General features: G+C 43.9%; 1 protein-coding gene across 1 annotated transcript in view; it reads right to left on the bottom strand.

Annotated features, from left to right (window-relative positions):
- Nucleotides 1-26,520, bottom strand: part of LOC144493175 (NALCN channel auxiliary factor 2-like) — a 487,956-nt gene that overhangs the window by 211,771 nt on the left and 249,665 nt on the right. The window lies entirely within an intron of this gene.

The raw sequence follows: 26,520 nt of genomic DNA, 5'->3' as shown, positions 1-26,520 counted from the left end.
GCAAAACACAGGTCAAGCTCCAATGGCTTTGTTTTCAGTGAGTCAGTGGTTGCAGAGTGGCAAGGGGACGGTGCTGGGCGTGGAAGTTTGACAGGCTATGTGTCATAAAGAGAAAACATTTGGAAAGTTGTGAAGAGATTGCCCCAGAGACATAGGGCGGGATTTTCCAGTCGCGCCCGTCCCAAAACCGGAAAATCCTGTTCAAGGTCAACGGATCTTTAGATGGTGCGCTAACCCCCCGCTCCACCCACTATGATTCCTTTGGCAGGTGGAATGGGAAAATTCCACCCGACAGAAATAAACACTTCCTGAGAAATAATGGGTGGGATTTTTCTCCCTCAGTTTCACGGCTGGTGGCGGGATTTTATATTCCCACCATTGTCAACGGGGTTTCCCACTGAATGTACCCCTGGCTGCTGGGAAAACCACAATGTGCATGTGCGATCGGTGACACCGTGAGGTTCTGCCGGCGTGAACTGCAGCAAGACTTTGGTGAAGATGCTCTTTCGTCACTGTAGGAGGCTAAATACATTAATTTACTGGCTCATGTGCCACAGATAGATCCATCAAAAATGGGATTCAAACATACTGTTGGATGCAGACTCACACCAATTCATGTTGGAAATTGTACATCTTCAAACTTTTGCAATTCCACCAATTTTTCAATGGAAGTATATCAGATACCATGTGTACTCAAAAATAAGCAATCGTATTGACCCTGTCTATACTTCCCGCTGCCTTGGCAAAGCAGTCTGCATAATTAAGGACTCCATGCACCCCGTACATTCTCTCTTCCACCTTCTTCCTTCAGGAAAAAGATACAAAAGTCTGAGGTCACGTACCAACTGACTCAAGAACAGCTTCTTTCCTGCTGCCATCAGACTTTTGAATGGACTTACCTTGCATTAAGTTGATCTTTCTCTACACCCTAGCTATGACTGTTACACTACATTCTGTACTCTCTCGTTTCCTTCTCTATGAATGGTATGCTTTGTATAGCGTGCAAGAAACAATACTTTTCACTGTCTGTTAATACATGTGACAATAATAAATCAAATCAAATCAAAATCAAAGATTCAGGATATTATTTGAGTAGATAGGTTTTTTTCTTGATCTCAGGAGTACCTGACTTGCACCATGGAAATTGATCTCAAAGCACCGGCAGTGGAATTTCTAATACTATTGGCTGATGGCTCACTGCTCCAAATGGTTAGGGATTTTAAACACCATTACAGTGTTCAGCTGTAAAACTGGCCTGAATCGTTTTTTGATTTGATTTGATTGACTAATGTCACATGTATTAGCATGCAGTGAAAAGTATTGTTTCTTGCGCGCTATACAGACAAAGCATCGCGATGAACTATGTCTGTATAGCGTGCAAGAAACAATACTTTTCACTGTATACTAATACATGTGACAATAATAAATCAAAATCAAATCAAATCTTTGCTGCTGTTTGCTGATCAGTGGGAAGTCATTTGGGTTTGTCAATCATTCAATTATCAGACATCGTGTCAGAACACTGGAATCTTGGCACCATCAGATGGTAAGGAGTCTAACAACACCAGGTTAAAGTCCAACAGGTTTATTTGGTAGCAAATGCCACTAGCTTTCGGAAGGCTAATGGCGTTTGCTACCAAATAAACCTGTTGGACTTTAACCTGGTGTTGTTAGACTCCTTACTGTGTTTACCCCAGTCCAACGCCGGCATCTCCACATCATGACCATCAGATGGACCAGTGCACTCTGAGAAGGTGAGCGTATAGCGGGAGGTCGTAGCGGCATGAAAGCGATATGCAATCTGAATGTTAAATACGCAAATTGGTAAGCCTGAGGTCAACTGCAGGCCACTGCCTGAGAAGCTTCCGAAGCTGCTGTCATGGATAGTGCTCAGGGTGCAGAGATAGCTGCCAGCTCCTTCAACTTATCTCACACGCTTATTATTTTGCCCTCCTTTATGCTATTGACCTCAGCAGCCATCTCAGTGCAGCCACAGCAAAGGATAATCAACACCCATTTCATAGGAACATAGTAATTAGGAGCAGAAGTTGGCAAATTCAGCCCTTCGAGCCTGCTCCGCCATTCAATCAGATCATGGCTGATCTCTCCCTGGTCTCAAATCCACCTTCCCACTTGTTCCCCATATCCCTCTTTCTCTTTTTTTGTTAGAAATATGTCCATCTCCCTCTTGAAACCATTCAACAACTCAGACTCCACTGCGCTAATTCAATAGTCCTCCACTCACTGCCTAATATATATTTAAGTGGTTGCGTGATTGCTTTAAGAACAGATCACCTGACTTGATCATGAGGTCACTGGGCATTTCACAGATTTCTGCCTTAGTTTATTTTTCTGTTCTGCGCAGAGAGCATCTCTTTCAATAAACCCATTGTGTATTACTTCGAATCCACGTGTACACACCACATCTTTTCTTTTGCTTTAAAACCCATGACCCCTGGCATAGTTTGGACATTACACTGTCCCTAAAATGGCAGAAATTCAGAAGACAAGTTCTTAATTGAACGCCACCAGGAAGGTTGAACTGGAAAGTGAGCCACTGTCGCCTTTGAATCACAGGTCCAGAAATAAAGCCACCTCATGTTTGAAAACTAATATTGAGAAAACTCAGTTCTCTGTCTCTCAATTTGTACAAAAAAGTGAAGTTAGCACCTATTTTTAGTTGTATTACTTCTAGTCAGGCGTTTGGTGGCGACTGAGACGTTTAAATAAAAACTTTTTGAAGCTGCATAATGACACAAAAGAGTACTTTACAGTTACGTTTTATGTTTATCTTATTGATATTTTAGATCACAAACCTTATTTTAGACATTAGAAATTTCAGTTATTGAGAAAAGTATTTTAAGTTTTTGGATTGGTTTATTTCCATTATATTTGATGGCAGGTAGTTTTGGTTCAGGGTTAGTTCACTCCATAAAATTCTTAGTAGCCTATTATTCTGGACATTTTCTTTACCTTTGACTAGTTTATTCCCTCTCTCCTCGAATATGATTTTAATTTTTCACCAAGCACCCAAGTACAGGACAAAATAGGCAGTAAAGCTGTGGCAGGAAAAATTTTAAAATGGGAATTAAGTGCAAAATTTGGAGGAAATGTGCAAAATTGTTTAAATTGTGATTTAGACCATACGATATAGGAGCAAAATCAGGCCATTCAGCCCATCGAGTCTGCTCCGCACTGTACAATGAGTTTCTGTGGTTCTGGGTGGGTAGAGAGGGTCACTACCGTGATGAATGGGACAAGATGATGGTATGGAATAGGCTAGATGTACTGGCTAACTCGTCCTTTCCCAGCTCACACTTCCACATGATATATGTAAAAAGGGTGGGATTTTGAGTATCTGGAATGAGCTGCCAGAGGTAATAATAGAGGCGGGTACAATTTTGTCTTTTAAAAAGCATTTCGACAGTTACATGGGTAAGATGGGTAGAGAGGGATATGGGCCAAATGCGGGCAATTGGGACTAGCTTAGTGGTAAAAAAAAGGGCGACATGGCCAAGTTGGGCCGAAGGGCCTGTTTCCATGCTGTAAACCTCTATGACTCTATGAGGTCAATGGACCTTTCCATGGTCTGCCCCTCACCCGCTACGATTCCCATAGTGGCGGGGGGGGGGGGGGGGGGGGAATGGGAAAATTCGCCCCAAAGGGTCGCTGTTGAAAGTGTCCTGCCGCCTTATTAATTTATTAATTCTATGGATCATTATTTTTGATTTTTATTGATATTTTTTCAATTTAAGTAAACAAGGCAGAGAAGGTTCCCGTCGACCAGTCCCTGCTGTTTCTGTCCACATACCTGAAGGAATAGGTGGATCTGGCGAAGTCCCGGGGGAGGGATTTTCTGACCTCGCTCGCCACAAAACCAAAACATCCCGCCCGAGGATAACGGACGTTTGCGTGGTCCGAGTCCCGCCCATTACGATTCCCGCGGCAGGCGGGACGGGAAAATCCTGTGTGAGTTTAGTCACGGGTGGCATGGTGGCACAGTGGTTAGCTCTGCTGCCTCACAGCGTTAGGGACCCGGGTTCAATTCCCAGCTTGGGTCACTGTCTGTGTGGAGTTTGTACGTTCTCCCCGTGGTCTGTGTGGGTTTCCCCCGGGTGCTCCAGTTTCCTCCCACACTCCAAAGATGTGTGTGTTAGGTGGATTGGCCATGATAAGTTGCCCCTTAATGTCAGGGAGACTAGCAGGATAAATATGTGGGGTTACAGAGATAGGGGCTGGGTGGCATTGTTGTCGGTGCAGGCTCGATGGGCTGAATGGCCCCTTTCTGCAACGTAGGGATACTAGTCTGTACATCCCAAAACTACCGGCGAAGATTTTATGTGATTGTTAGCTTTAAATGAAAAAAGAATGAGAAGCTGCGGCAGGGAATGAGCACATTGACAGTATTTAAGGAGCAAGAGATATAGCACAGTAATCTGCTCAGTATTCAGTCTTTGTCCGAATAGTCGACAATTATAAAGTGGCATTTCACAGATTTCTAAGAACAGGATCAACCGCCTATCCTCACTGCCAAAGGGCAAAACGTGACATGGAAGTGAAGCAAATAGCAGAATAAAAAAATTCCTGGAATGTGTATTTATCATTTTAGAACACATCATAACATAAGCCACCGATTTTCATAATTTTCCTTGCAACCACAGTCCAGAACTGTCACAGTTTTACGAAGGAGCGAATATTAAAGCTTCATTATGTTAAAAATGTCTTATTTAGCTTAATATGTAGGCTGGGATTCTCCAACCTCACCCGCAGCTGAGATTCTCCTGTCCCGTTGCAGTGAACAGAGATTTGGCTGAGCGCCAAATTCTCCGTTCTCGCTGGAAGCGGCAGTGGGGGGGGGACGTGCGAGACTGGAGAATTCCAGGCCCAGATACACAAAACTACAAGGAAAGCAGAGATATCACCTGCTTAAACCATGCTCTCATAATGTATTTTTGTTTCACAGCAGTTTTTAAATCAACACACTTTCATAGAATCATAGAATCCTACAGTGCAGAAGGAGGCCATTCGGCCCATCGAGTCTGCCCGGATCACAATTGCACCAGGCCCTATCCTCAGAACCCTAGCTACTCCCCCTCACACTAAGGGGCAATTTAGCATGGCCAATCCACCAAACCCGCACATCTTTGGACTTTCCCAATTGAACTGCTGACCACAGCTTTGAATTTCGATTTAGCAGTTACTGCAATTATTCAGTCATTACTGCGCATGCTTGTGACCTCACAACAGTTTCCCGAGTCGCAACAAGGTCACTTTGAGAGACTGGGTGTTATGGCACAGCTCAGATGCCCTTTAATCCACCCAGTCTTCGTCTGCTGCCTAAGGGAAGCAGCCTGATGGTCTTGTGGTATTATTGCCAGACAATTAATCCAGAAACTCAGCTAATGTTCTGGTGACCCAGGTTTGAATTCCACCACGGCAGATGGTGGAATTTGAATTCAGTTAAAGTTTATTTATTAGTCACAAGTATGCTTACATTAACACTGCAATGAAGTTACTGTGAAATTCCCCGAATCGCCACACTCCGGCTCCTGTTCGGGTACGCTGAAGGAGAATTTAGTATGGCCAATTCACCTAACCTGCACATCTTTGGACTGTGGGAAGAAACTGGAGCACCCGGAGGAAACCCATGCAGGGAGAATGTGCAAATTCAATAAAGGTATCTGGAATTAAGAATACACTGATGACTATGAAATAATTGTTCATTGTTGGAAAAATCCACCTGGTTCAATAATGTCCTTCAGGGAAGGAAATCTGCTGTCCTTACCTGGTCGGGCCTACATGTGACCCCAGAGTCACAGCAATCTGGTTGATTCTCAACTGCTCTCTGAAATGGCCCAGCAAGCCACTGAGTTCAAGGGCAACTAAGGATGGGCAATAAATGCTGGCCCAGTCAGTGACGCCCATGTCCCATGAATGAATAAAAAAAAGTAAGCTCCCCTGATGCTGGTGTTCTGACGAGAGGTCCAAATTTGGACCCTTACATGGGCACCAATACTGCCAGTCCGCCACTCCAGCCTTTCTGCGCTCAGGGGGCTGTTTTTGGGGTGGACAATGTTTACACCTGCCCAGGCCGTTATGCAACACAGCTGTGAATAGGATTACGAGCTAAGACCCCGTATTCCCTGCCCCGATCAAAAATCCCATTTCAACTTGCACCCGAGAACTTCATTGCAGCGAAAGTATTTTAGTCCCAGTAACTATGCAAGTGACTCGATGTGTCACAGCATTCTGTAATTAATCATCAGGTTTCTGCATTTGGTGCGCGTTTGATAAGTCATTATTTGTTCACTTAGTCATGTGTTCTGGTATTTAATTAATACATACATTAAATTAAATATATTAAATTAATACACAAATAGGTTTGTAATCTAAAAATTACAGGTCAGGAACGTAACCCATGCTTATTACATGCTTTCATTTCACACCTTATTTCTCGGGAACATAATACACAAAAGCTGAGTGGATAAATGCACCCGTGTGGCAGGGTATTGTCTATAAAAACTACTTCAATCGCTCATTCGCCCTGAATAAGTATTAATGCAGGTAAATATAAAATGCTGCATATATATGGGATGTGGGCGTCATTGCCTCGGCCAGCATTTATTGCCCATCCCTCATTGCCCTTGAGAAGGTACTTACACACTCTCTGAATGGTGCTGAAATAGTTATGATTGAGGTTGAAAAACACATTGCGGTCCTTGAGTACTCAATGCTTAACATGTCCAACCAATGCAGTAATCAGCAAAGCCAATAGTGTACTCAACTACATAGTCAAAACCACAGCACAAAAAATTGTGATGAAGCTATTGTTCTGGTCAGACCATACCCTTGAGAACAATGTCCAGTACTGATTGCTGAGGAACATTGGAGCCAATTCAGTACAGGAGGCAGTACAGAAAAGCACCATAGAACCGATCTTTAAGTGACAAGGTTCTGATTAACCAAGAAACTGTGCAAGCTTGTGATTTTCAACCTGGAGAAGAAGCGGCACGGTGGCACAGTGGTCAGCATTGCTGCCTCACAGCGCCAGGGACCCAGTTTCAATTCCGGTCTCGGGTGACTGTGTGGAGCTTGCACGTTCTCCCTGTGTCTGCATGGGTTCCCTCTGAGTGCTCCGGTTTCCTCCCACAGTGTAAAGATGCGCAGGTTAGGTGTACTGGCCATGCTAAATTGACATACTTTGGTGTCCCAAGAATGTGTAGGTTAGGGGGGTTAGTGAGGTAAATTTGTGGGGTTACGGGGATAGGACATCATGCTCTATTATGGTGCCGAATGGCCTCTTTCTGCACTGTAGGTTTCAATGATTCTATTTAGGATAATACGCCTGTGGAAGTGTCTGAAAGATGATCTCTTAGAGATGTAAAGGACAGTTAAGGGAACAAATAACTCCGAGACATTACATTAAACTAAACCTTGCCAGTAGGGCAAGGGGACACAGGTTCAAATTAGTACACAATAAACTGAGGACTAATATCAGGATATAATTCTTCAGGCAAGAAGCAGTCAACACTTGGAATGGAATTCCAGATGTTGGCTTGATATCTCCAATGACATTCTGCTCCTGTATCCACACCCAGGTCAACAGTCTGATGAGATGTAGAGCTGAATGGTTTTGGCAGAATTTAACTGATTATCAGTGAGCAGGTTATGGGTGAGTTGATTAAGTCGATGGCCCCACTGATGACTTTCCTTGATTTCTGCCACTCTCCCTTACTTGTCCACAGCTCTTCATCATTCGCAGAGTCCTCTATTCCCCTCACTAGCATCCTCCTCCCGGAACACATTCAAACCGCACTCGGAGCTGTCAATAAATATACAAATCACCGACACATGAAAATAGAGTGCAATTGTCACATTATTACTTTGGCAAGATGTGCACCATTCCTTAATGAGTGCGGAGGCATGGTGGTTAGCGCTGGTGTAGCACAGTGGCCAGTGCTGGTGTAGCACAGTGGCTAGTGCTGCTGCCTCACAGCGCGAATCAAACCCGGGTTTGATTCCCAGCTTGGGTCACTGTCTATGTGGAGTTTTCATGTTCTCCCTGTGTCTACGTGGGTTTCCTCCAGTTGCTCCAGTTTCCTCCCATCGTTCACAGATAGACAGGTTATATGCTAAATTAACCCTTAGTGTCATGGCATGAGTAGGGAAAATAAGTAGGGTTATGGGAATAGGGCCTGGGTGGAATTGTGGTTGGTGCAGACTCGATGGGCTGTATGGCCTCTTTCTGCACTGTAGGGATTCTATGATTCTATTAACTATTTAAAACTGACTTACACCAGGACAGGGAATTTGACTCGCTTGTTCTTTGCAACATCTGTATCTAAGTTTCCAAACCAGCCACATTATAGGGGCTCCCCAATGGCTTAGCTCTTGCTGAGAAGTATGGATACGTGAAAGTCATGTAAAAGATAATATAGATTCAGCAGGGAAATCATCCTTGTTCGAGTCCAACCCATGGTGCTGACGAACAGGCTAACATCATCCCTCCCTGCAGCTATTTGCTTTGTTTTGCTAACAGTCCATCTCACAGTTTGCTCTTGAATCTTGAACATATATTTACTGACAGCAAAGGGATGGTTTCTTCCGAATACCCTTCCTGGAGATCTTGCCACTGCTTAAAATTACCAGACTTGTGTGCATCAACCCTGCCCTCTCCTGTCACAAATGAATGTAATCACAAAGGTGTGAGTCATGCACCTTACTCTCAATTGATGTGGGAGAATAAACAAGCCTGCCCAATTCCCATGAATGAATGTAACCAAAACACAAACTGGAGCAGAGTGCCGTATAATTAAACACACTGAGCCCTCGGTCGCTGAGCAAATCAACAGATGGGAGATCAACCCAGGCCCAGGCTCTAATGAAACACTTCATGTTAATTAACAACACGATTCTGCCACTTATCTCCACGGCAACAAGACCCTGTCTCAAAATTGAGGAAGTGGATGGTATTTGTAATTGAAATGGAAAACATGATGAAACAAATCAAGAGACATTAAAGGGATAGACGGAAACTACATTGACTCAGGCAATGTGCAGTTTTGAGGCAAATTTAACATAATAATCATTGTGACAACCACAATGCTGGCACACATTTTATCTGAGGATGGTTTACCAGGCTGGTTCCTGGGATGGCAGGTCTGTCATAAGAGGAGAGACTAAATCGGTTAGGATTAAATTCACTGGAGTTTAGAAGAGTGAGAGGGGATCTCATAGAAACTTATAAAATCCTAACAAGGTTAGACAGGGTAGATTCAGGAAGAATGTTCCCAATGATGGGGGAGTCCAGAACTAGGGATCATAGTTTGAGGATAAAGGGTAAACCTTTTAGAACTAAGTTGAGGAGACATTTCTTCACCCAGAGGGTGGTGAGTGTGTGGAATTCACTACCACAGAAAGTAGTTGAGGCCAAAACGTTGTCTGATTTCAGGAAGAAATCAGATATACCTCTTGGGGCTAAAGGGATCAAGGGATATGGGGTGAAGATAGGATCAGGATATTGAATTCGATGATCAAAACGAATGGCGGAGCAGGCTCAAAGGGCCAAATGGCCTATTCCTGCTTCTAGTTTCTATTACCCCATGCAGGTTTAGAATTGTAGAAAAGCTACAGTGCAGAAAGAGGCCATTCAGCCCATCGTGTCTGTAGCGGCCAACAAAGTGAAAAAGAAAATAGCCACTCATTTTAATCCCATTTTCCAGCCGTGGCCTTGCAGGTTCCAACACTTCAGATGCAGATCCAGGTACCTTTTAGATGAGCTGAGTGTTTCAGCCTCAATCACCAAGTTAGGCAGTGAATTGCAGGATGCCCTCCAGCCTCTGGGTGAAAAGCAGTTCTTCCTCATGTCCCCTCTAATCCTTCTCTATTCAAGAAAGACAGTTTATAAGATATATAATTAAAGGGGTAAGCTGGCCAGTGGAAACCTATCATTCATTAAAGTCAGAAGACAACATGGCCACCACCTCCACGATGAGAGTGCGATCAGAAAATCTAACTGCCTCAATGAATTGTTCTTCTTTATCAAGTTCCTCCTACTATCTCTTCCATCCACTCTTCTCAAAGACAGATATGAACATGTGCTTACCATCCACTAAAACAAAATAGCCAACCAGTGCCTTTGTTAGAAATGCAGAGCATATCTACAAAATTATAGGCATAGGCAGGGTGGATAGTCAGAGACTGTTTCCCAGGGTGGAAATGTCAATTACAATGGAGAACAGGTTCAAGGTGAGAGAGGGAAGAGTTTGCGGGGGAACTTTTTCACGCAGAGAGTGGTGGAAGCAGGCACATTAGCAACATTTAAGAGGCATCTGGATGGGTACATGAAGAGGGTGAGATTAGAGGGGTATGGACTGAGGAAGGGCAGAAGGTTTTTCTTGTAGTTTAGTGAGGGCACCATGATTGGCACGAGCTTGGAGGGCTGAAAGGCCTGTTCTTTTCTTTGTTCTTTCTTCATACTGAATTTAATCTGTGTTAATATATACTTTAAGAGGAGAAATGAAGAACCAAAATTGTCTTTTATTCATTCAAGAAATGTGAAGGTCAGTGGCGAGGCGAGCATTTATTAACCAATTGTTCTTGTGGAGTTGAACCACCTCAGCCCATTTGGTGCCGTTATATTTACAGTGCTGCTGGGGATGGAATTTCATGATTCTGTTTATCCGGTACACTCAATAAAAAGACGATGAAGGGCGTGGATGAACAGAGAGACATGTCATCTGAGGAAAATAGCAACAATTTGTATTCATATAGCTCTTTTAATGTAATAAAATGTCCCAAGGCACCTCATAAAGCAAAATTTGACACTAAGACATAGAAAGAGATATTGGGTCAGATGATCAAAAGTTTGAAGAGGTAGATTTTAAAGAGCAGCTCGAAGCAGAAAATGTAGACAGCGAGGATTAATGCGATGTCCTGACTCGGTTAGGGGTTGTGGGTTTTACACAAAAAGAAAAAAAACGTGGTTTGTACACATAGATTCAAAATAAGTAATTGTGCGATTGCTTAAATATATAACAGATAGGGATTGAATTCTAGAATGCAGCAGCCAGGCAGCTGAGGACACAACTGCCAACGTTGGAGCAATTAAAATTGCGGATACTCAAGATGTCAGAATTAAAGGGGTGCAGATATCTTGGGAGGGTTGCAGGGCTGAAGGAGATTATGGAAATAGGGAGGGGCGAGGCAATAGAGGGGTTCAAAAATAACGATGGAAATTTAAAAGACATTGCTCATCAGAAGCCAATGAAGTTTAGGGGGCAGAGGAATCATGGATGAACAAGGTTTGGTGCAAGTTAGGACGTAACAGTGGAGTTTCAGGTGACCATAACATCACGAAGGGTAGAAAATGGGAAGTTGATCAATGTGTTGGAATAAGCAAGCCTGGGATGGTGGTTTGTGGTCTTCACAGGTATTGTCAACGTGTTAGGGAGAGTTTGAGCTGAAGTTCACAGGGTCAGCCATTGGTGGAACTGGATTGCCCGAGTTAGGGTGGGTTTCGACAGTTCTCTAACAAGTCACTGTGGGGTACCTTTGAATTGCTTAGCATAAGAGAGCGATGGAGCTGAACTAGTTCACTCAGCAGGAATTAATCTCTGAGGGGAGGCAATGGCAGAGTGGTATTATCACTAGAGTATTAATCCAGACACTCAGCTAATGTTCTGAGGACACAGGTTTGAATCCCGCCACCGCAGATGGGGGAGTTTGAATTCAATAAAAAATATCTGGAATTAAGAATCTACTGATGACCATGAAACTATTGTCAATTGTCAATTGTCGGAAAAACCCATCTGGATCACTAACTGGAAAGAAATCTGCCGTCCTTACCTGATCTGGCCTACATGTGACTCCAGAGCCACAGCAATGTAGTTGACTCTCAACTTGGGCAACTAGGGATGGGCAATAAATGCTGGCCACTGATGCCCATGTCCCACAAATGAATAAAAAAAGACTCCAGATGTTGACAGATGTAGATCTTAGATAAGGAAGGGAGTGGCCTCAGATATAATTCAACTGCTTATTCTTATAACTGCATATTATGCCAGGAGTCATGACAAGATTTGCAAGTATAAGATAGACAATAAGATGGAAATCCCCTGGCACCACTGAGCCCAGAATTAATCAGAGGAATGATGGGAAACAAAAGACATCTCAGACGGAACACAAGCCACAAAGTTAGGATCATCCATTGCAAACACTACTAACCATTCACCAGCCACTTAGAAACGAGAGAGCAGCCATCTCTCAAGAATTCAAGTTGTCTCGCTAAATTAAGGGATGAATATAATTGTTTGGCAAATGTAAAGATTTTTATTTGTCAAACAGACTCATGTGAAAGAGCATCACCTTGCAAGACAGTCTGCCTAGCTTGTAAATAGAGGGAAGTACAATGGTGTGATGATTGATGCCAATTAGGCCAGTCTGCTGTGGCTGACGTGACCTAAATTTATCGTTTTAATAAAAAAGATGATAAAGAAACAGAAAGTGTGATACAGTGCTATATAACTCTTCAGGGACAGATCTCAAAATGAAACAGTGCATTGTGATGTTTAATTAATCTGAATGCTGTAAGACCTCAGCAGCAGGCAGAGGACGTGTTGTATGGGAATACACCTGCCCAAAGTCAGTCGAGTGTGAAAGTATTGGAATAAAGTATTTGACTTCCAATGTTAATAGGGTTTTTCAATACAGGAATTCACTTTTTTTTCATTTTACACAGCACTAGTCTCCGGCATTCCCAGGTCAGATAAAATGCAGGTTAGGTGTGAAGAAATACAATGTGCAACTACATTATTTAATCCCAGCTCTGATGTCCAACTATACCAGTCTGTTACTTCTTTTCCCCGTACCCCGGTTACTTTGTGCAATCTCTGAATGAGACTGTTGCATAGACTAGTGAACACTTTTTTGCCATGTAATGAATAGGGACCAGTAACATTTCCGCAAACTCATTTTACTTGGGCGGGGGGGGGGGTTGTGTGGGGGGGGGGGGGGGGGGGGGGGTGGGCACAGTGACACAGTGGTTAGCACTGCTGCCTCAGAGTGCCAGGGACCTGGGTTTGATTCCCGGCTTGGGTCAGTGTCTGCACGTTCTCCCCGTCTCTGCGTGGGTTTCCTCCGGGTGCTCCGGTTTACTCCCACAGTCCGAAAGACGTGCTGGTTAGGTGGGAGGCGATGGCCTCGTGGTATTATCACTAGACTATTAATCCAGAAACTCAGCTAATGTTCTGGGGACCCGGGTTCAAATCCTGCCACGGCAGGTGATGGAAATTGAATTCAATAAAAAAATATCTGGAATTAAGAATCTACTGATGACCATGAAACCATTGCCGATTGTTGGAAAAACCCATCTGGTTCACTAATGTCCTTTAGGGAAGGAAATCTGCTGTCCTTACCCGGTCTGGCTTACATGTGACTCCACAGCCACAGCAATGTGGTTGACTCTCAACTGCCCTCTAAGGGCAACTAGGGATGGGCAATAAATGCTGGCCAGCCAGCGATGCCCATGTCCCATGAATTAATTTTTAAAAAGGTGCATTGGCCATGCTAAATTCTCCCTCAGTGTACACGAACAGGAGCTGGAGTGTGACTGGGGGATTTTCACAGTAACTTCATTGCAGTGTTAATGTAAGCCTACTTGTGACACTAATAAATAAACTTTTAACTTAAAAAACTTAGGGCATTGGCTTCCAACCCATGCTTACGACTGCAACCAATCTGGCACACGAAGGGGAGGAAATAGGTGACTTGTTGTCAATGAGGATTACAGCACCAATGCCTCAGATCACCGTGTAAGGGTGAATACACTTTTTGATTTTTGTTCCATTCAGTTCTACATCTGAGTGTCACTGAGCACAATGAACTAACAGGAGACTACGTGGTTGGGACAACTGGGTAGAGTGACGCAAACCGAAACATGGAGCATGACCAGGATGGGCGAGAATGGGCTGGTTGGAGGAGCACTGGTGACCACTGGAAACAGCCGAAAGGCACATTGGGCAACGGGGATTTCCAATGTGGATGGGGAAAGATAAAAGTTAAAAGCAAAATAGTGCGGATGCTGGAATCTGAAACAAAAACAGGAAATGCTGGAAAATCTCAGCAGGTCTGACAGCATTTGTGGGGAGAGAATAGAGCCAACGTTTCGAGTCTAGATGACCCTTCGTCAGAGCTCTGACGAAGGGTCATCTAGACTCAAAATGTTGGCTTTATTCTCTCCCCACTGATGCTGTCAGACCTGCTGAGATTTTCCAGCATTTCCTGCTTTTGTTAAAGATAAAAGTCAATGTACAAAGAGGAAAAAAAGACATTAAAGGATAATAAAAACAAGACCACAAGGTGAACACCATCCCAGTACCCTGTAAGACCCAACTGGCACGAACCAACCAACCAAATAACTGCATCCTTTTGTTGAATGGATACATCTTTGACCAGGTCCCGTGATTCACATTGCACACACTTGCCACTTTTCCGACTTGTTATTTGAATAAACAAAAAACGACTGTCAGCTACGAGTAAGAACCGTCTGAAGCACTTCAAGAATATTTCAGCATGCTCGTAAATGCACAGAGATTATGCAGAAGAGAATCATATTATAAATATTTTACTATGAATTCTGGAGAAGGAGATAATTGCCTCAGAAAGAGATTACTTGTTCAACTGCAATTGACCATATTGCAATAGTACGGCACGATCTGCTTTTGAGATGCTTCGACATTTAATCTGTGGATCAGCTGAAAATTACCTTTTATTTTGATTGTTTTAAGTGCTTCTGTGAAACTTGCACATTTACATTCTGGAATAGATTTGAGAGAGAGGATCGACAGCGACACAGCTCACGCTCACTGTGACTCTGTCTTCGTGAACGCAGACTATTCCCCTGAGAGTGGGGATGCGATCAAAAGTCAAAACCTGCAGTTTGCCCCTGCCATTGGTCATGGCTGCTTACAATCGGGAAACTGAAGAAAGTTTCTTTGCCCAGGGAATGGTGAGAATACTCAACTCACTATCACATGGGGTTAGAGTCATAGAGGTTTACAGCATGGAAACAGGCCCTTCGGCCCAACTTGTCCATGCCGCCCTTTTTTGTTTAAAACCCCTAAGCTAATCCATAGGGTGATAGAGGGTTGATGCCACAAATAACATTGATGCATTCAAGATGGCGTTAGTTAAAGTTGAAGTTTATTTTCTTAGTCAAAAGTAGGTTTACATTAACGCTGCAATGAAGTTACTGCGAAATTCCCCTAGTCGCCACAATCTGGCGTCTGTTAGGGTCAATCCACCTAACCAGCACGTCTTTCAGACTGTGGGAGGAAACCGGAGCACCCGGAGGAAACCCCTGCAGACACGGGGAGAATGTACAAACTCCACATACACAGTGACCCAAGCTGGGAATTGAACCCAGCTCCCTGGCGCTGTGAGGCAGCAGTGCTAACCACTGTGCCACCGTGCCACCCTGAGTTAAGCACTTGACTGTGAAGGAATTGAAGGATGCGCTGATAAGGTGAGACGAAGAGGGGTGGAAGAAGGCTCATGCAGCGCATTACGACCATCATGGACCATTTGGGCCAAACGGTTTTATTTCAGTGCGGTAAACTCTATGTTAAAAAAAAGTTAGTGAACTGTTTGAATGGGATTTGAGGTGACTCAATGAACTGGAGTTTTGGTGCAGTGTGTCTGACCTTGGTCTGAAGTGGGTAAAATCTTTTGGTGAGTTGGGGGTTATAGAAGTCATAAAATCCCTACACTGCAGAAGAGGCCATTTGGCCCATCGAGTCTGTACTGACTCTCTGACAGAGTACCTTACTCAGGCCCTCTCCCTACCCTATCCCTGTGATCCTACACATTTCCCATGGCTTAATCCCATCTGATCTCACACATTTTAGGATACCGAGGGGCAATTTAGCATGGTCAATCCACCTAACCTGCACATCTTTGGACTGTGGGAGGAAACCGGAGTGCCCGGAGCAAACCCACGCAGGCACAGGGAGAACATGCAAACTCCACACAGACAGTGACCCGAGTTTGGAATTGAACCCTGATCCTGAGAGTTGTGAGGCAGCAGTGCGAACCACTGTGCTACCATGCTGCCCAGATTAGATGATATAGGAAAGTGGCATTTAAGATAGCAGGAAAGAAAGTGGCGTAAGAACCATAGGGTGGTATCCTTATACAGTAGGGCAGGCTCGATGGGGAACATGGCCTATTCCTGCTCCTATTTCTTAAGTTCCTATGTCTTGATGAGCCTCCTCACACCCGCTTAGAAACATAGAAAATAGGCACAGGAGTAGACTTCATCTAATCATATCACCATGTTCTTTTAATCCTTTATGCCTCCATGTTCTTATCTAATTTCAGCTTGAATGCATCAACACTCTGTCACCTCAACACTCTGTCACATCAACTACTCCACAGTCTAACCACTCCCTGCATAAAGAAATTCCTCCTGAATTTCGACTGGATTTATGCCTATCTTATATTTATGGCCTGAGATTTTGGACTCCCAACATAGAAGTGCAAAGAGCTTCCCTTCATTTACTCTATCAAATGCCTTCATAAATTTAAAGGCTGTCAATTGATCATCCTTTTTTTATTGAATTAAAATTTCACCGTCTGCCGTGGTGGGATTCGAAACCCTGGTCCCCAGGGCATTATCCTGGGTCCCGGGATTACTAGACCAGTGACAATACCACTACGCCACTGCTTCTCCTGCAGTGCAGAATTGCAGCACCCAGATCTGGCAGCTATGAACTATTTAGACTGGCAGTGCAGTATAAGTGTAGGCTGAATCGCGTTCCCTCGTATGGCTTCTCCTTGTCTACTTCAGACCCAAAGCATTGTCAATTTCAGGCAGATAGAACTGCTAATTGGAGTTGGATGTAAATTACAGGCCAGCTGCTCCAGATGGATTTGAAACTTAAGAGGAACCTTTTCCATCTTCCCTCCCGCACCCCACTCCCCCTCCCCCTCCAGCTGCACCCGATCTTTGCCGACAAACTCACAGATAAAAGAATTGGAAAGGAAATGTTAATGATTAGCTCACAGTTGGAGCATTCTTGGAAAGCGCATGTAAGTATGTAATGCATACCCAAATATTGCAAGCCTGAAAACTGACAGCTTTCATAATTACCAGCATAAACATTATGTTGAGCACTAACTAGAGTGAGTTGTGTGTGGTTTGGATTGGCAGTAATGATTAGTGGAAATGCAGAGAGGCCTGTTGTTTACAAATGTAATATTAGCTGCTTTATTGCTGCAGCTATTCAAGGATAGATCTAGTGCAGAGGAGTCAAACGGTATTCACTTAGTCTGTAAAGCCCCAGTGCGTCAACACCTCAAGAAGACAAAAATAGACTTGAGCTTAAGTAGCGCTTTATCACAACTCTTAGAAATAATTTAAGGTGCTGCACATGCCACCTTGTGTAGATAAATCCGAGGTTGAGTCCAATTAGAGACCTGTAGTTTTCAGTGTCAGACAAGAAGGAGTGTTGGCCAAGACGCACCTGAATAGGTGGATGGAGTGTTGGAGTAACATCCAAACCAGAGAATGGCATCAGCCCCACCAACACCACTTCTTCCCTCAGGGCTCGAGACTATCAGTCTTTTTAAAAATTTGTTTGTGGGACATTGGCATCGCTGGCTTGGCCAGTATTTATTGCCCGTCCCTAGTTTCCCTTGAGAAGGTGGCGGTGAGCTGCCATTTTGAAACGCTGCAGTCCACATACTGGGGGTTGACCCACAATGGCGTTTGGGAGGGAATTCTGGGATTTTGACCCAATGACTGTGAAGGAACGGTGAGAAGCGGTGGAGAGTCACCTGCTTGAACCTTTTCAGTCCATGTGGTGTAGTGATACCTACAGTGTTGTTAGGGAAGGAATTCCAGGATTTTGACCCAGTGATATATTTCCAAGTCAGGATGGTGAGTGGCTTGGAGGGGAACTAGTAGATGGTGGTGTCCCCACGTACCTTGTTGTCCTTCTAGATGGAAGTGGTCGTGGGTTTGGAATGTGCTGTTGAAGGAACTTTGGTGAATTTCTACAGTGCATCTTGTAGATAGTACACACTGCTACCACAGAGCATCAGTGGTGGAGGGAATGGATTAACTCCTGAGTGACACTAATGCAGGCTTCTTAAGGCTCTGCCACTTTGATTGCATTTTTGGTTTATCACTCCTCCACTCCATCACTAAATTCCTTCACTTCCTGATCATCATCCACTAATCAGTTCTGCAACCCCTCCCCCACTACCACATTAAGTGTGCCAAGCAATTCTACTGGAGGAGCAAGTTGCTATAGAAACAGCGAAGGAGGCCTGGTAAAGTTGTGGATTTGTTGTCATATTCCTGACTCTGAGTAAGAAGGTTGTTGGTTTAAGTCCTGCTCCAGGACTTCAGTATGAAAATCTAGGATAATACTTCAGTGCCTTACAGAGGGAGTGCTGCACTGATAGACCACCATTTGTTTTTGATGAGACCAAGGTCCTGTCTCAAGTGAACGTGAAAGTTCCCTTTGCATATTTTTGAAGAAGAACAGGGAGGTTATCCCCGGTTTCCTGGTCAATATTTTACTCAACATCTCAAAATACTGTCTGTTTGTTACCATGTTGGGGTGGCACATCGATTAGCACTGCTGCCTCACAGCGCCAAGGACCTGGGTTCAATTCCGGGTAAGTGTCTGTGGAGTCTGCACGTTCTCCCCGTGTCTGCGTGGGTTTCCTCCGGGTGTTCCGGTTTCCTCCCACAGTCCAAAGATGTGCGGGTTAAGTTGATGGGCCATGTTAAATTGCTCCCGAGTGTCAGGGAAATTAGATAGGGTAAATGTGTGGGGTTATGGGGATAGGGCCTTGGTGGGATAGTTGCTGGTGCAGACTTGATGGGCCGAATAGCCTCCCCTTGCTTCTTTTCACATTCAATGAAATCTATTTGTGGGAATTTGTTGTGTGTAAATTGGCTGCTGCGTTTCCTACATTACAACAGTGACTAGATGTCAAAAGTACTGTAAAACATTTTGGGATGAGGTTGTGACAGGAGTTATAGAAATGCAAGTCATTCTTTCCACGGATTTCTTGTCTCTTTATTGTTTCCTGAGTGGGAAGGTGGGAGTACCCCAAACTAGAGGAAACAAAACGAGTTAGGGAATAAAATATTCCTCAATATCGGATAGTACAAATCAACTCAGTATACCAGGGCTGGAGTTGGGGGCAAAATAAAACATGCAACATGTTGCTAATGATCACGATCCAGCAATTGTAGGCACCCATGGAATTGTGCCCCCCAGTGTAACAAAGGGGGGGGGGAACAGAAGCACGTAATTGGGATGAAAAAGTGTCTATATTTTAAATGTCTTTTTTCATTTACATCAAATGCCTTTCACCAATTTGTCGATTGTTTCACAATGATCCTGAAATTTTTTCGGAACACCTGTTCTATTGCTTTGCAATTTCTCTACCAACTTGAACCAATTGCTTTCCCAGATACTTAATTTGTGCCTCATTCTACAGTAAATCACAGCCTGTCATTTTCAAGGACAAATTGATTGTGTCAGGCTGAAAGGTAACTCTGCCTGAATACACCTGAAAACCTTTAGCTCCTTATTAACAGTGCAAAAATCAGGCAACTGAAATGGTGAGGCAAAGGGAATATGAAAATGTGTGTGAGGGGGCGGAAAATAGAGAGTAAGAGAAAGAAGGATGGAGAGAGAGAGAGAGAGCATGCCTAAGGCCAAATGAGACAGGCCAGAAACATAGATAAAGCAAGCTATACGAATGATTGGTAACAAGACAATATACACAAGGCAGAGGCAAAAGGAAAAGTGAGACAGGATGAGAGCATTTTGCACAGCAGTAGATGTGGAAGTAGAAGCACATGGGTGGCACATGGCACAGTGGTTAGCACTGCTGCCTCACAGCGCCAGGGACCCGGGTTCGATTCCCACTTGGGTCACTGTGCGGAGTCTGCACGTTCTCCCCATGGCTGCATGGGTTTCATCCGGGTGCTCTGGTTTCCTCCCACAGTCCAAAAGACGTGCTGGTTGGGTGCACTGGCCATGCTAAATTCTCCCTCAGTGTACCCGAACAGGCGCCAGAGTGGGGCCACTAGGGGATTTTCACAGTAATTTAATTGCAGTGTGAATGTAAGCCTACTTGTGACACTAATCAATAAACTTTAAACTTAAAGGGAGTAAAGAAGGAAAGTACTTTCTTTACTGAACATGTTCACAGTCATGCCATGAGCCAGAAGTCAGCTGAATAAAACCTAAAGAGAGGAGTAAAGATACTTAAAACAGTAGGAAGCCACTTACAGTACCTCTCCCCAAAAGGAAATGGATCCTAACCAATATCTTTTTTCCTTCTAAAACACTACTGACGTTATCCCATTGAAAACATGGGTGAAAGTGATGTCTGGGAAATTGCCAGAAGTATGGTGGGGCAGGGGTTCCACTCGCTGATCTGCGCAGTTACCCCCCTTCCCATCCGAGATCCTGGAATGGGGTTATTTGAATCAAAGGGTGTAAGCGCCATGCCGTTATTGGCACTGCCTTGGCATCTGCCCAATGAAACTTCAGAATGGCATTCTGCAACTTTAGCGGAGAGGCTAAGTTGATAATCTGATGCCTTCCAATGATTGATGAGCCTTGGAAGGAAATTCTGCTTGCACCTGGACTAGTAACCCAGAGACTCAGGGTGATGCTCTGGGGACCCGCGTTCGAACCCCACCACAGCAGTTGGTGAAATTTGAATTCAGTGAAAATCCGGAATTAAAAGTCTAATGATCGCCACAAAACCATTGTCAATCGTCGTAAAGACCCATCTGGTTCACTAATGTCCTTTAAGGAAGGAAATCTATCGTCCTTACCTGGTCTGGCCTACATGTGACTCCAGACGCACAGCAATGTGGTTGACTCTCAACTGCCCTCAGGGATGGGCAATAAATGCTGGCCCTGCCAGTGATGCCCACATCCCATGAATGAATAAAAATAAATCATGCAGGGTTAGGGTTAGGGTTTGCCACCACTGGATAGAAAAAGGTGAGATTTCTTCAGAGACTGCATACTTTTTATTCATTTATGAGATGCAGGTGTCACTGATTAAGCCAGCATTTATTGCCCATCCCTTATTGCAGACCTTGTGGTGTAGGTACACCCACAGTGCTGTTAGGGAGGGAATTCAAGGATCTTAACCTAGAGACAGTGAAGGAATGGTGATATATTTCCAAGTCAGGATGGTGAGTGACTTGGAGGGGAACCTCCAGGTGGTGGTGTATCGAAGTGTCTGCTGACCTTGTCTTTCTAGATGGGAGTGATCGTGGGTTTGGAAGGTACTGCCTAAGGAGCCTTGTTGAATTCCTGCAGTGTATCTTGTAGATGGTACACACCGCTGCCGGTCCTGTCCCCCACAGTGGCATCCTAATAGATGGGGCAAGAAACATCTGAGCCCTATTTTCAAATTTTATAACATGTCCAGAAATTGGACATAAGTCCAGCCAAAATGGGTTCCTCCTCAAATTCTTCCTGACCTCCCCATCCAACTGCTGTCCCACACCCGCCGGATTGCAACCAATTCCAGATCCAAAAAGAGTTGGCATTCCTTGGCTCAAGTGTCCGCTATTAATTTTAAGACTGTACTTCAATGTCGGGGGTTACGGTGGTGTTTGGTAACATGTGCAGCTTACTGCCTGTGACATTGTCAACGCTGCTTATTTGCTTTCGTGTCTTGTAACACAGTGCCAGCCATCTGTTATCCTGTGCTTAGATCACAGCTTTGTCGACCGCTGATGTACTCATCGACAAAGAACACTGTGTTTAGATTACTTATTAAAAACACTTTCACCCTTCCTTCCCTAAAGGCATTGGTTTAGGCCTGGGTACATACAACTCGACCAGCCCCAGAAAGAGTGCATAGGATCAAGTGAGTGTCAGACTTTGTCCAAGAGAGTGGAAACAGCAAGCAAGGGTTAAGAACAGAGGAAAACATGACAGCTCTTTATAGAAACTGCTTTGCATCGTATGAATTAACCCCATTAAACATGTGAACCTTGCAGAACAAGATATGGCATTAGCCAATGTACGATTGAATATTTACTAAGTCCCCTATTTACCTGTAAGACCTATATCAATTGTTGCATCCTGCTTACCAAGGGTTAAGAGAAGGATTCATCTATTTAATCCTAAGAAACTCATCTAGTCCAATAAACTAAGAAAAGCTAAAGCAGCATCAGCCGCTTTGGTCTATTTCAGTTAATGGCATTCGGGCTCAGGAATGGTCTTGGGAGGAAAGGTTAGATAGACTAGGCTTACAGCCGCTGGAATATAGGAGAGTAAGAGGCGACTTGACTGAAACATATCAGATCCTGACAGGTATTGACAGGGTGGATGTGGGGAGGATTTTTTCCTCTTATTGGACAATCTAGAACTAGGGGGTCACCATTTAAAAATAAGAGGTTGTCCATTTAAAATGGAGAAGAGGTCAAATATTTTCACTCAGAGGTTGAAGAGGTTGGAACCCTCTTCCTGAAGAGGTAGCGGAAGCAGAATCTTTGAATATTTTTTTGATTTGATTTGATTTATTATTGTCACATGCATTGGTATACAGTGAAAAGTATTGTTTCTTGCACGCTATACAGAGAAAGCATACCGTTCATAGGGAAGGAAAGGAGAGAGTGTAGAATGTAGTGTTACAGTCATAGTTAGGGTATAGAGAAAAATCAACTTAATGCAAGGTAGGCAGAGGTGGATAGATTCTTGGTAAGTAAGGGGGAGTTAGGTTATCGGGGGTAGGTTTGAGGTTACTATCAGATCAGCCATGATATTAAATGGCAGAGCAGGCTTGAGGGACTGAATGGTCTACTCCTTCTCCTTGTTTGTATGTTCATATTAAAGGACTGGACTATAATACCTTACAGATTACTTCCAGATATATTACACAATTATTATACTGTATGGTATTTTACAACAACTTGCATTCATAGACTACTTTTCACCTAGTGAAACATCTTAAAGCGCTTCACAGGTCTGTGACTCAAGTAAGAAGAAGTCTCTCCACACCAGGTTAAAGTCCAACAGATTTATTTGGAATCACGAGCCTTTGGAGCGCTGCTCCTTCATCAGCAGTGTTCCGAAAGCTCGTGATTCCGAATAAACCTGTTGGACGTTGACCTGGTGTTGAGAGACTTCTTACTGTGCCCACCCCAGTCCAACGCCGGCATCTCCACCTCAAATAAGAAGATCCAAGAATGAACTAGAGAAGCAGTTTTTGGGGTGATTCTGCTGTCCAATACGCAGAGCAACAAGCAGCCCTCTCAGGGAGCGATACCTCATGGGATCCTGGCAAATATAAGATTGGATTGCAGAATTGCTGTCTTTTCTCTTTTTTTTTGCTTTAAATAAACTCTTTCAGGTAGCTTTGGCTGGACTATGGTGAATCTAACATTGATATTGCGTAGATTGACAGGTCTGCATAGATTTCTGGGTATGGAAACACTGCTAAATAGGGCTGTTGTCAATCCTGGACTACTTACGCTGTGACACAGAATACCAGTTGAAGAGACATGTGGCTCACCTATTGATTTCTGATTTAATGCACAGAACCTGTTGTGTTCGCTGATTTCAGCGGAGTGTCAGTTTGGACGGTGAAAATGTCTTCAGCACCAGTGGGCTTAAGAACGCTAAAATCAGTAATGGCTCCTATTCCTACCTGCTGTCAAAATAATCTGTCAAATAGTAAATATACAGCCAGATATTGGCTAAGGATAGAATTCAACTGAATTAGCAGACTGTCATGCATTGAAGGCAGTTCAGGGAAGATGCGCTAGTTTGATGACTCCTGGGGTGAAGGGATTGTCTTCTGTGGGAAGACAGTGCAGATTGGGCCTGTCCTCATTGAAACTTAGAAAAATAAGAGGTGATCTTATTGAAATAAATAAGATTCTGAAGGGATTTGACAGGGTAGTTGTTATAAGGATGTTTCCCCTCATGGGGGAATCTAGAACAAAGGGGCATGGTTTCAAAATAAGGGATCTCCCATTTCAGACAGCAATGAAGAGGAATTTCTTCCCTGAGAGGGTTGTTAATCTTTGGAATTTTCTACCTGAGATAGCAGTGGAGATTGGGACCAAAATTCTCCGGCCGTTCACGCCCCACCGTCGCTGCCAGCGAGGACAAAGAATTTGACGCTCAGCCAAATCTCCGTTGACTGCAGCGGAATCCCGCTGGCGTGAATGGCTGGAGAATCCCACCCTGGGCCATGGATATATTTAAGGCAGAGTGAGACTGATTTTTGATCTACAAAGGGAGTCAAGAGTTATGGAGCGGAAGGGTAGGCAGAAAAATGGAATTCAGGCCACAATCAGATCAGCCATTATCTTATTGAATGGTCGATAGACTTGAAGGGCCAAATGGCCTACTCATGCTCCTAGTTCCTATGTTCTGCCTGGACTCAACACATTAAGAATGGCCACTTGGATGAGATTCCAGAAAGCTGTAATGCCCCAGGATCCTTCCTCAGCATTGATTCAACATGATGTGGAGATGCCAACGTTGGACTGGGGTAGGCTCAGTAAGAAGTCTCACAACACCAGGTTAAAATCCAACAAGTTTATTTGGAATCACAAGCTTTCAGAGTGCTGCTCCTTCATCAGGTAATCAGGTCATCACTCACCTGATGAAGGAGCAGCGCTCCAAAAGCTTGTGATTCCAAATAAACCTGTTGGATTTTAACCTGGTGTTGTGAGACTTGGTTCAACATATTCAAGGGAGAGAGAAAACTGCCAAAAAATAAAACTTTGAATGATCATCATCAGTTGATTGGATCATTGGTTGAATGAAGGAATTGTGTGAAGACATACAGTTGATACAGTCTCTAATTCTTGGATGGCTGTTACAGCTTCAGACATTTGTAGATGTCAAAGGTTTCATCGGGACCTAGAAAAGGAATAGGATGCTTGGTGCGTCAAGCCTGCTCCATCATTCAGTGGCTGACCTGTAGCCTACCTTTATGCACCCGCTTCTATCCAACCCCATTACTAACTGTGGCTAATAAATGTATATCAATCTCAAAGTTAAAATGAACATTTGGTCCAGAATCAATGACCATATGCAGAAGAGAGTTACAAACCAATATGGCCCTTTGTGTCTGGAAGTATTTCCAAGTTTCACTTCAAAGAGGTCCAGCTCTAATCCTTTTGACTGTGCCCCCTTGTTCTCGATGTCTCAGCCAGTAGAAATATTTTCTCTCCAAGTTATTTATTCACCTTTAATGTCTTGAAAACTTTGATCAAATCACCACTTGACCTGCTAGATTCCGGGATTATACAGAAGCTTGCTGAGTGGCTCTTGTCACTTATCATCGACAACTGGGATGTTTTATGTAATCTGTCCTCATAAAATGAAAGTTAAAAGTATCCTTCTCTTCAGTGATTTACATTCTGGATTAAACGTCATCTAATGCACTATGGCACTCATTTTACATACAATATAGAATGAAAGTCCACAGTACAGAAACAGGCCATTCATCCCAATCGACTCTGCTGCCTCCCAAGCATCCCCGTTGCCTCAATTCTGGCCATGGGTCAATCTCTGTGTGGAGTCTGCACGTTCTTCCTGTGTCTACGTGGGTTTCCTCCGGGTGCTCCAGCTTCTTCCCAAAGTCCAAAGTTGTGCGGGTTAGGTTGATTGGCCATGCTAAATTGCCCCTGGTGTCAGGGTGATGAGTAGGGTAAATACATGGGGTTACGGGGATAGGGGGTTGTAGGGCCTGGGTGGGACTGTTGTCGGTGCAGGCCCGATGGGTCAAATGGCCTCCTTCTGCAGTGTAGGGATTCTATTCTATGTATATGCCAACAGGCTTATACATTAATAACAATACTAAAGGCATGCACTTTGTGCCAGTCAGCCATATTTCTTGTTAGCATGGCCTTTGGTCATGTTTCTCTGTCAACATTTACCATTTTGCCAACATTTCCCATTCAATGTTGCTATTCCAATGGTCACAATGTCATTGCTGCCTCTAGCCAGTAGGTGGCTCAGTGGGCTGAGTTTCCAACATCTCCAACTCCAATACCATCTTGTGTACCGAAAAATGCATTTCCCTCAACTGGTTGTGAGTAATCCCATGGGAAAAATTACTCTATTGTTTATAATTAAAAAGAGATTGGCCTGTGAAACACCAACACAATATAGGATAGGTTTCGTGAAGCATTGCCAACTTCTCCAAACTCTTGAGGCTCAGTTCCTCTCTCTGCGACTGGATCCTGGACTTCCTAACCCACAGACCGCAATCAGTAAGGATAGGCAACAACACCTCCTATGATCATCCTCAACACTGGTGCCCCGTAAGGCTGGGTCCTCAGCCCCTTCTATACTCCTTATACACCTATGACTGTGTGGCCAAATTCCCCTCCAACACAATTTTCAGGTCTGCTGATGATACCACCACAGTGGGTCAGATCTCAAACAATGAGATGGAGTACAGGAAAGAGATAGAGAATCTGGTGAACTTGTGCGATGA

The sequence above is a fragment of the Mustelus asterias genome, chromosome 4 (assembly GCF_964213995.1).
Source record: "Mustelus asterias chromosome 4, sMusAst1.hap1.1, whole genome shotgun sequence".
NCBI classification, from domain to species: Eukaryota; Metazoa; Chordata; class Chondrichthyes; order Carcharhiniformes; family Triakidae; genus Mustelus; species Mustelus asterias.
The sequence above is the reverse complement of the archived record's forward strand: the minus strand, read 5'-3'. Positions and strand labels throughout refer to the sequence as shown.